Source organism: Lutra lutra, chromosome 7 (assembly GCF_902655055.1).
Source record: "Lutra lutra chromosome 7, mLutLut1.2, whole genome shotgun sequence".
Classification (NCBI taxonomy): Eukaryota; Metazoa; Chordata; class Mammalia; order Carnivora; family Mustelidae; genus Lutra; species Lutra lutra.
The window spans coordinates 104,269,971-104,282,320 of NC_062284.1; the positions used below are offsets into that span (position 1 = coordinate 104,269,971).

Below are 12,350 nucleotides of genomic sequence, written 5' to 3' on the forward strand. Positions count from 1 at the left end.
TCATTAGTTTAGGACGTTGGTAAACTTCTTTGTCTTTGCTGCTCCTGTCTCCTTCATTCTTAACCAGTCTAACCTATGCCTAAGGAGAGTACAGTAAAAAATACAAGTTATGCTTTCTGCAAAGGGAGAACCAAATTAAAACAATTTTTTGTATGCAAATATAATATAATTTGAATAGACAATTTCAAATGCCATTTTTGGAGACTAATGTTTTTATTTGCGTTAGTCATAAAATTGCCCTTTGACCAAATTCTTTCTAAATTTCCTTTTTAATTATTTTTAAAAGGGTAAAAGTTAACATAATTTTAACCCTAAAGCTTACTTTTAAATTTATTTGTGGAAAGCTTTCGATTCAAATATTGTAATTGTTGATCAGTTACTACATTTGTATCTATATTATTTAATTCATCTTATTTCAGTCTTACAGGTTTTCAGTGATAGCCAATCTTTTGGTATGAAATGATGAAAATAGTATCTCTGCTTGGATTGATTAGTATTATGAATACTTTCTTTTTCTAAGTAATTAGAATAATCTTTAGAATTGTTTCTCCTGAATCCTATAATTAATAATCTGTTTTTATTTCTATGGAGAGAAAAACTGATCTTTAAAAATTTTAAATATATAGGTTGAAATGTAGAACTACTTGTCTTGTATTGAATGTGTGCATTGATAATCTTCACAAGATATTTAAGACAAAGGCATTTAAAGAAAATTAGTACTTGTATTTATCTTGGTAGTTCATCTGTAATTTATTTTTTATTTGTTATTTTTTTATCTGTATTTTAGAAGATCATTTCTATAACATTTAAATGCTATAGGGCTATCAAAAGCTCTTATGCAAATAAAGTAATTTGTTTTCTGAGAAAACTTTTCCATGTTTTTCAATATATTAATTGGTGATACCATTCTACATGAAAACCACTATAAAAATCATACATAAAAATCATGATTTTACAGAATCCAAATAGCTTTGGACAATAATTTTCCTTTGAGTTGTCTGCATTTTAAAATAGCTTTTATTATCCTCCATGATTGTAATGGGTTTTAGATTAGCACACTTAACCTGTGACCCCCTTTTTTTAAATACTGTCTTAATGGTAAATTTGTATATTTGCTGGCATAGGCTTTAAATCAAAAACCCTTAATATGACTAAACTGGATACATGAGTGGTTTAAGAATGTTTGAGTAATATTGTGCTTGGGAAAGTTGCTTTCTTTCAGAAAAGGGATCTCACGATATTATCTCTTACATACATTTTAATATGAAAATACTTCATTATTTTGAGTACAAATAATTGACAAGGTACACATCCTCTGGGAACAACCCAGTTCAAGTGGCAAATCTGTTTTGTCAAACAATAGACACCCTTCAGGAAAGAGCAAGCCATCTCTATGGTAATAGGACTAACAGTAGCCTATTGATTGAGTGGAAGAAGACATTATACAATGTCAGCTGGCTTGTTACAATTTCATTTGTTGTATGACCTGAACTTAACCTTTAAAACCTTTCTTCTGTGAATATAAACCCAACAGCAGGACACAGTACCTGTGCAGCCATTACAGTGACAGCTTTTTCCAGTCCAGCATATAGTACGTGTATTCCTTTACAGGTTGCCTCCTTTAATAGAATTTGTTGAGGAGGCATTTTACGACTTTATTCGTTGACAGGCCAAATCATCATTCCATTTTGTTGTGGAATATTGGAGGGTTTTGATCCAGGAAACAGTTTGATTCTTTCTCCCCCCATCCCTTCAGAGAACATTACTGTACACGTAGGATTAGCGCCGACTGGTGCACAGTAAATTAATTCTTTTAACAGGTTTAGGTTTTTTTCAGGTAATTGTTCCCATGGCATGCACTATATTTAGCTCTTGGGGTGGACATAAAGACCTTCTGTACCCTTTAAACAAAGATTGTATTTTAAAAGCAAATTTCTGTTTAAATGTGTTGATGTAAAAAGCTCCATTTTTTTCAGTAAACATGACTTAGATTGAAAGAGCAATTTTTTCGTTGCTTCCAATTACTATGTAATTTTTGCCTTCCTTGCATCTTTCTCTTGCTTTTAAGAGCCATAAGATTCATTAACACTGCATTTTTTTGTCAGTCTTTCCTAATGGTTGACAAGAATTCATGTATATTTGCTTCGCCCTAATGTAGGAAAGCATAGGAGTAAAACAGCACTTTGAAAGCTGTATGCATCGCTATACTTTATTGAATTAAAAATAGTCAGATTACGGCATTAATTTATATATTGTCTCCTTCAGGGGTATTTTTCAGCATTCACAATGTGAAGGGAGTTTAATACATTTCATTTATATGAAATAGTATTCATTTTATTAACGTGTACATCTGTGTTTTTAAGACTACCTAACCACAGGGGTTTGTAGGAACTGGGATTTTTCTCTTCTAAGGCCATTGAAGTAAATGATTATTTAAGTTTGATGGTACAATACTTTAAGTGTCATTTTGAAATTCACAAATCTTAATAATACGAAATTTTAAAAGTTACAGGTCAGATAAGTCACGGATATGAATGTGATTTAGCATTGCTTAGTACTTGAATTTCAAACTTCTTTTCTTTTTTTTTTTTTTTAAGATTTTATTTATTTATTTGAGAGAGAGACAGTGAGAAAGAGCATGAGCGAGGAGAAGGTCAGAGGGAGAAGCAGACTCCCCATGGAGCTGGGAGCCCAATGTGGGACTCGATCCCGGCACCCCGGGATCATGACCTGAGCCAAAGGCAGTCGTCCAACCAACTGAGCCACCCAGGCGTCCCAAATTTCAAACTTATTTTCTAAGCAACCTCAGACTAAGTTCTATATACTTAATAAGGGAGGAACACTGAAATTACTGTCTTGAAACATCAACGTGTTTCCATTTCTTATGCTCTGGTATCACTAAAAGAGAATGGAGTATGTTGATAGCATTGTATAAAAATTCTTTACCTCAGGGAGGATTTAAATTGCTTCTGATCTCAGATGAGGGCATATCTTGTATCATTTATTTTGGTAGGTCAAGGGCAGGAAATCTATTCTCAGTAGGCTTGAGAGTCAGCGTATCCTTTCCAAACTATTATGGGCCAAATGGAAGTATGGAAGAATTCATTAACAAATGTTTGTTGTGAATCGAAAGTAGAACTATTTTAGTTTTTATAACCAAAATTCAGCATTTACTTAAATTAAGACAAAGTTACTAACCATTGAATAAACAGTTTTTCAGGTATTTTTTTCTAGAAGGTACTGTTCTAAGAAACTTGCATTAGAAAACTTTCTAACACCGTTAACATTGTACAGGAAGAAATCAGATCTCTTAATGTCCACCAGGTTACCTAGAATATATGAATGTTAATGATAATTGAAGGTATATTGAAACTATGCCTGCTCACTACAAAGAACAGACAACCAATTGCAGTGATATTTAAATATCTTCTGGCAGATCATTTTGTGCCAGTATTTTACCTATAGGGTAAGTATGGGGTTTACTTTATTTTTTATAAGTTACATAATTCTAAACATTACGCTGCTGCCAAAAATTAATTCGATTAAACTTTCGGAAGAGGAATATTTGATTCTGAGCGCTGTGTCTGCGATTCTTAGAGCTCCAGCTAAGATTCCATTCAATAAAGAATAGGAAATTAAAATGCCATACCTTAGAGAATGTAGAATCTCCTGCTTAAGGGACATTTGGATTTTCCAGCTCAAAGAGTATTTTAGATTATTGCCATAGAAAATAATGTCAAGCTCTTCCTAATATCAGAGGTAACTATGCATAAGTAACAAATAGTCACCAAGTTTTTGTAGTTGAAGAAGAATGGAAAGTACTAGAGCATTAATTTCCATTCAGGGGAATATCTGTCTTGATCCCTGGTTAATTGATCACATATTTCTCTCAAACTTGTCTTAAAATTGCATTGACTCAGACTGGTTAAGCATATTAAGAGCTTGGTTCATTTGCATTTTCTTCTAAGTAGAGGGACATATTAGGCTCAAATAGCAGCACTTCATTCTGAAGGGGGGAGAAAAGCAGGGCAAAAACTCTTTTTTAAGACTGTAGAGTCTTTTCTGACAGCTAGTCAGAGTTAGAATTAGTTCAAGGAAATGTTAATAATGCACTGGCTGGCCTAATCCCTTTGATATCACCAGGTATCCTCCTGTTCATGGGTTAATTGCTTTAAAAGCGAAGGCAATATTCTGAGCGGTGGGCCGCTTCACCTTTTCACAGCTGTTACCATTGAGTGACAACTAAATCCCATGTGTAAGATGAGGAAGAGCTCAATCTCCAATTGGGAGAAAATTTATGTAAACCACAATCCCTTCAGAATGTGCGGAAGTCATAGACTTTCTTGATTTACTCTGCTTTTCCCAGAAAGCTCTATTGTTCACTTTCCTAAGTCCCATCAACCCTTTGTAGCAGACTATCACAGCGGCAGCAGATAGCTTGAAATATATAAATGCTATCATAGCTCTGATTAATAGCAGTGCTTATGAGTCAAGTCTGATAACAGTGCAGCTCTCCACTCAATTTCAGATACTGCTAATGGAATCTGTCTTCTCCAATTGTAATATGAGAAGGCCTAATTTGCCATGGAGCTTGGAGCTGTCACCAGTAGGGGATTGTGGGGTCAGATGGGAGCTGCCAGGTTTTTGCCCTGCAGCTTGTATCTCTCACTTTGAATAGAGCAGCCCCCTGCCTGCCAGTTAGCTGATAGGCCGCTGTGGGGTTTATGCCACTATATACAATAGGAAAGGGCTACATAGGCTGACTTTATAATTGTGAAGCTAGCTCATATTTCCACAGCTACTGTGCTGCATAATTTCTAATAAGTGGTTTTAACAAATGTCAGATTATGAAAAGTTTCCTCAATTACAAAAACTTATAAAATATTCAAATGGCTAAATCTGTTTCCTGCCGAGATTTTGCCACCGGAACTAGGCATCAGTCATTACGGCTATGATATTTCTTAAAATTACAAATAAAATTCTAGATCGTAACTCACCTAGATGGGCTGCCTTGCAGAGCCATAAAAACAGAAAGCGGTCTTAAGGAACTGATGTACCAGGATCTGCTTCATAACTTTGTTTGATAAGACTACTTAACATTAAGTCTCTGTTTATCGAGTTGGGTAGTGTTGCTGATGCAAACTGTTCCATACCCTCATTCTGCTGATTTTAGTTATTTGGATCTTTTAAGTTTACCGCACCTACATTTAGTATTTTAGTGTTTTTAAAAAGTATGCAGCACCTTCTAAGTTTTGAGTGAAAAGGGACTTAGTGTGATGACCAGCCAGGGCCAGGGCCTCTGTGAAGAATATCCTGGGATATACTTTTTAACCATTCAGGTTAGCTGCTGAACACAGAGTAACACTATCAGCTTGAGGAACAAGGTTATTTGAGGTCTTTTGTGTTTTTAAACATTTCGAACAAGATATGAAAGTTTGTAATTTGGGAGTTATTTTAAAGCAGCCTGTGCTTTCAGAAGAATTCCCTCTCCTTATACGAGTTATTTGGCATACCATGAGAACTTAGTAAAGAAGTAAAGTGTATGATGGCGAAAAAAGCCCAGCGTTTTTTCTTTTAGATAATCAAGTAGAAGTTGATGAGATAATAAAAAGTATTGTTCTAAACCTTTATGATTTATTGGTTAGTGCATAAATCTGAATTTTAATGGGAATTGTGTGATTATATCTTATTTTCAGATGCTATTCATAATCTTACTCCCTCCCCATCAGTTGTGGGTTGTTTTTTTTTTTTTTTTTTTTTGTGGGGGTTGTTTTGTGTGTGTGTGTGTAACTCTACAGTTTTTTCTCCAATTTTATTTAGTGGTTTAAAATCAGGAATAATACTTTGTTCTTTTAGTGTACTGGTAGTTGGTATTTATGTAGCTGAAAATTTAGGCCAGAACCTGAATTGAATCTCATGAAATAGAACAAACCTTGGGAGGATTTTATCTGGAGTGAAAGTAAATTTTCATAAAACGTGGGAAAAGGGATTATTTGCAAGTTTATTAAAGGTAGAAGTAAGTGTATATCTTTTTAGGTGCAGTGGTGGTGGCTTCCATGATGTTATTTTAATATACTATGCCCTAAATGATTGACTTATGTTAATTAGGTCCAAGCTTTAAAATGAACAGGAAAGTTTAGGTTCAACTGTTTATTACATGGCCACTGGCTATAATTTGCCCACAGAATGCCTGGAACGTATTAGATGCTCGTTGTGTTTTTGCTGCCACTAGGTTGAGTGAACTACCATGGAAAGAGAGGCTCAGCAGTAGCTAGCTTCCCAGTTTGACCTTTTTCCAAGGACACAGAAGAGATGAATATATGGGTGTTGATTATGTGATTGAGCCAGAAGGTAACACGTACATATTTTCATAAACAAGACCAGAAAGATAAGCACTCAGGAGGATGGGGGTGGTAGATTTGCTGTTCATTGTGTCCTGCTTTATCTTACTTCTCTCCTCTAATCCATTACTTTTCTTTTAGTCATCAGTGTGAGTTGACACTAATAGTCATTTATTTAATGATCAGTCTTGGAGGCTGCATTGTGGCCTGCCTACTTGATCCTTCAGCCTTCCAGCAGGAGTTTGCAGCGTAGAAGGAGGGTGGTATACCCTCCATGTTGGGTCCTTCGCATGCAAGGAAGGAACACTGAAGACAAACACATCCATGAATTTTATGAGGCACATCAAATGTGTGTTCTGAAAGAATTTCAGGTTTCTGTTATTTGCCTTTTGATTGAGGGTTAGACAAACATGTGACTACACATGAAAATCAAATACCACGTAGTGGAAAGAAAAATATACCTTATCATCAATAGCAAACCTGTGTCAATGGTGTAAATTGTAACCTCCTGATTTATCCATTGTGTCAACAGATGAAGAGTATTCCATCAGTGAGAAAACTGCACAATCAGTACCTTTCCTAGGAATCTTATCTAGGTTTCATGGATTTCATGGACCAAAAAGAAGGCAGTTATGTATTAACCATAGAATTCTGAGCTTCACGTTTGTGAGGATAATCTTAATCCTCATCCTATATTCGTTAACTCAGTGGAGAATTTTTGTTATTTGTGTCATCTGGGTGAGATTTTAAATATTTGACCACCCTTCCCGTACCATCTGTCATACTCTTGGTGTATCTCTCCCTATTGAGTAACCACTGCTTTACTAGAATGGGAACTACATGATGTCAGTGTTAACCCAAGCAAAGAGCAATTAGGAAGATTTATTTACTGCAAAATACTGGAAAACATATTATGTGTCACATAAGAGTGTTTATTTATATAAAATATACTTCAGTGACTTCTGGTTATTTGATGTTATCAATCATCTGTATGATTGATTTACACCATTAAGATGAGTCCTTATATTCAGCATACCTCTTTCACAGTGTAAAAACTTGATTTTGATTGTTAGTAGGAACATGTAACTCTCTTTTACAATGTAGTGGTTGTGTTATTAAAATTATCACAGTCGGGGTGCCTGGGTGGCTCAGTGGGTTAAACCTCTGCCTTTGCCTCAGGTCATGATCCCAGGGTCCTGGGATCGAGCCCCGCATCCGGTTCTCTGCTTGGCAGGGAGGCTGCTTCCACCTCTCTCTCTCTCTGCCTGCCTCTCTGCCTACTTGTGATCTCTGTCCGTCAAATAAATAAATAAAATCTTAAAAAAATAAAATAAAATAAAATTATCACAGTAATGGTGGTGTAAGTATGCAGTCATTTTTTCATATATCCTCATAAGATGTTATCTTCTAGAAATCAGGTTAGATTCTAAACATATGTATTTCAGTTGAAGAAATGTCTTTTTTGATCTCTTTCTATGGGGCTTTATGAGAATCAAATTGAGAATGGGAAGTACTTTTTCTTATATTGTATCTAATTCATCATAAGTTGTCCTTAAGTTAAAATGGAAAATAGTGGAGACTATTTTGCAATTTATTCTTGAGTTCTGATGAGAAGACTTCTTATTTTATTTGCAACCTCATTCGACTTTCTCTCCTCTTTCTTTTTTGTGAAGTCGTTTCATCGATGTCGGTAGAAGAATCTGTATCTTTTAATTTAGGGAGCTCATTTTAAGATGCCACTTTATCACGTTAAATGTAGATAATTAAATTCCCTAACTCCTTAGTTGCTTTGTAAAATAATGATAAGCATGTTTATTCAAAAGAATAAAATGAAAATGAAAAGTAGGACTCTTTGATTGCCAACTGAAATCACAATGGTGTTTTTGATTATGTCAGTTTCATCCGGAAAAAAAAAATCAGACTGAGTCTATGAGTAGATGACTGTTGTTTTGCCTTATTTTGGTGCTACTTATATTTTTAGCCCATCTGTACATCTCACCTTATGGATGATACCAAACAGCTCATTTTGTGGGTTCAGAACAACAGTTTCATTCAAAACCCATGCTTTAGGAATAAAATAACGTAAATAAATAAATAAACACTAGGAATAATGTCGGATTGGCTATTCTTTCCATTGCTTTTAAGAGAAAGATTACTTAGCCAGAAATTTAGACTACCAATTCATTTAACAGTATTGCATGCAGTAAAGTTTATGAACAGTGTTTCCTTCTACTGACATAATTTAACTCTGCATCTCCTCACACCCCACCCCCTGAAATTATAAATATTTGTTACAGCCTCTTCAGGAAAAAAAAATTGTGGAGCATGTGTTCTCGTTAGAATTATTCGCAAAAAGAGGTTACAACTAACTTGTCTAATCATTCACTCTGCAGAGAACACCCTTCCCTGAGAGGGATCCTGTTTGGCCAGTCTTATAAACTAACAAAGGCCCCAGCAATCAGAATAGATGATGGATTCATTGGAGGCTCTAGGTATTCTGCGAATTCGTACAAAAATACTGTTTTGAAGATACACATACACAGATAATAAAAGGATTTGTTCAGAATTCTTGTTTGCTTAACAAGCTTAAAAATTAGATTCGCCTTCAGCCATATTCACCAGTGTGATTTTTACAGCATCACTTAGGTAAATCTTCTGCACATTTAATGTCTTCTATCTCAGACTTGCAGTGACTTATTGAATTGGGTGGTTCATTAATATTTGGCTCAGTAAGACATAAGATGAAAAATTTGAGGCGTTTCGTTTGAAATTTCAGAAAAACATGAGAGAACCTAAAGGACTTTATTTACACGTCAGTATGCGAAAGACAACATGTATGAATAACTATAAACCTGTATTTTCTCATTTCCTTTCAAATATTTTATAGACAAGGAATAAAGTAATATAAAAATTACTTTAAATAAATTATTATTTCTATGCTCTTGTCCAAAGAATATTTAAACACTTGAATTAAAGTACAGGGTGAAGGGAAGCCTGGGTGGCTAAGTTGGTTAAGCCTTCAACTCTTGGCGGCTCAGATACTGACCTCTGTGGTAAGATTGAGCCTTACCCTCAGGCTTCACAGTTAGCGAGGAGTCTGCTTGAGACTCTCTCTCTCTCCTTCCACTCCCTCTCCTGCACTCTCTATTTCTTAATCTCAGATCTTAAAAAAAAAAAAAAAAGTATAGGGTGGAGAAATTATTATTCCCTAGTTTCTGTAAGATATATCCATATGGACATCACTTTATTTTTTAAAAAAATCAAAATTGATGTTATAACAAAATCAAAATAAATCCTTTAATTTTTCCCTCAATTTCATTTGTTACTAAGCCACCACTTTTATAATAATAAAGCACAGCACCAATGAAGGACTTGGTTGTTAACATTTATCCCAATACTAAACCATCATTTCTTTCAAAATTTTTTTTGCAATTTAAAAAATAAAGAATAAATTCTAAATAATAGCATAAATAACTTTTTAAAAAGATTTTATTTATTTATTTGACAGAGGTCACAAGTAGGCAGAGAGGCAGAGAGAAAGAGAGAGGAGGAAGCAGGCTCCCCACTGAGCAGAGAGCCAGATGTGGGGCTTGACCCAGGACCCTGATATCATGACCTGAGCTGAAGGCAGAGGCTTAACCCACTGAGCCACCCAGGCATCTCCATAAATAACTTTATAATAAAGCATTAATTGGAAATGCTTGGATATAGGTTGAGATCATTAAAAACTTTAGTTATTTGAAGAGCATTAAAAACTAAAAATAGAGTATGTCTGAAATATATAGGTGGAAAAACATTTAGCTTCCCAAAAATCAAAAGGCTTTTGTAGGGACACACACACATAAACATGTGAAGTGAAATAGACTTATTTTTAAAATGCACAAATATGCTGAAATGGCTATATCAGTAGTCCAAATATAATTCTCTTGGCTTTGCCATTCATTATTTAGAGGATTTTAAGTTCCCTAAATCTGATTTCCTTACTATGTTTAGATTAGGTTACAGTTAAAAATTTCTATTCCTTAGGTTTGCAAAGTTTTAGAAATACAGAAAAACCTGTCTATTCAGTATCCATTTAATATATTTAATAGATTCTGGAGAAGGGGAAACACCCTGGTCTTAGTGAAAATACTTTAGGAAAAACTTCTTGTGGGGCGGCCAAGTAGCTCAGTCAGTTGAGCATCTGCCTTTGGCTTAGGTCATGATCCTGGAGTCCTGGGATCGAGCTCCGCATTGGTTCCTTGCTCAGCAGGGAGTCTGCTTCTCCCTCCACCCCTCTCCCTGCTCATGGGCATGAGTGAGCTCCCTCTCTCTCTCATGAATAAGTAAAATCTTAAAAAACAAACAAAAAAACAAAAAAACAACTTCTTGGAAAGGTATGCCTATGCTGAGTTGGAAAGAGTCAGTGGGAATCATCCACATAAAGGCAAAACAGCATTCCTCTTCTGCAAAAAAATGCAGAGATGGAAGAGAAAGAGCTTGTAAGTACAGGAACTTAAAACTCATTTAGTGTTGTTAGATCACAAATGAAGCTGCAGGTGGGCAGATCATAAAAGATTTTCTCTGTTGTAATGAGCTTATAATATGCTTCTTTTTAAGATTTTATTTATTTGAGAGAAAGAGTGTGTGTGTGTGAGGGGAAGGAGGAGGAAGAGAATCTGAAGCAGACTCTGCACTGAGCACAGAGCCCTACACGGGGCTTGATCTCAAGCAGAGTCTGCGAGATTGTGACCTGAACTGAAACCAAAAGTCGGAAGCTTAACCAACCGATCACCCTGGTGTCCCTTTGTTATGTTTTATAATCAAAGAGGAGTCCTCATGGGGTTGGAGGCAGAAAAATGCAAGATCAAATATGTTTTAGGTCCTTCACTCTGGTGGCAATGGTGGGCCTAGGGCTGGAGGCAGACCACATACAAAGCTGTTGAATGGGGGTGAGCCTGACAGCTGAGGTGGAGCAGTGATGGTATGCATGGAGAGGAGGATGAGTTTTTAAAATGTTTATGAGGTAAAACTGGCAGGATGTGGTATGTATGATGGGGAGCTTTGATGATGACTCTTAGGTTTCTTATCTTGGGTAACTAAACTAGGTGGATATGACAATCACTAAGACAACACCGGAACAGGAATCATTTGGGGAAGAGGATGAGAAATAACCTTTGCACGTGTTGATACTAAGGGTCCGTTGGACACTGAGAGTTGGAGTGGCTTTGTGGTGAGTTGTAGAGCAGTCCATTGGAGATGTATCCCTTTGAGACTTAAGGGGGAGGTAGCGCTAGAGAGAGATTTGGTTATTTCAGTTTGTGGTTGGCAGGTGACATCAGGTTAGTGGATCAGGCCACCCAAGTGGAGTATGTAAGAGTGAGAGGAATTGTGTTGAGAGTGAAATCTTGGGAACACCAGCTTTAAAGGAGATGATGGAAGAAGAGGAGCCATTCAGAGAAAACAAAGATGGAAGATCCAGAACCCCAGAGGGAACACCTGGAGGGATGTGGAGCCCAGTTCAGCTCAGTAGAGTGTGCTCTGGGCTGGGATCAATCCAGCAGCAAGGTCCTGAGAGCCTGTTATATGTGGCAGTTAGATGGCAGCTGGGTGCTATTTTAATAGAATGCTAGGGTGATTACAGAGCATAGAGGCGACAGATGTGGACAGCAGGAAGCTAATACTGAGCCTCACCACGATCCTGAACTGTCTTCATGAAGTCATCTTTGACTTCAGCTGGTCTTTAGTCATTTATCTCTGTCTTATTAGGGTGAAAGGAAGCAAGCTCAGATAATGTGATATGCCTTGCGCAGTACAGCGAGACTGCCTACCGACAGAGTCAGTGAATGAATTGAAGACCTCAAGAGTCTTCAGAAAGTCCTCATGGCTTGGGACATCTGGGTGGCTCAATCGGTGAACTAACAAAGTTGCCTGACTTTGGCTCAGGTTGTGATCTCAGGGTCTTGGGATCGAGCCCTACTTTGGGCTCCTCGTTCAGCCGGGAGTCTGCTTCTCCCTCTCCCTCTGCCC

The 12,350-nt window shown here is 36.5% G+C and overlaps 1 protein-coding gene across 3 annotated transcripts in view; it reads left to right on the forward strand.

Moving 5' to 3' along the window:
• The window catches only part of TMEM260 (transmembrane protein 260), a 69,416-nt gene that overhangs the window by 6,683 nt on the left and 50,383 nt on the right, over positions 1-12,350 (forward strand). The window lies entirely within an intron of this gene.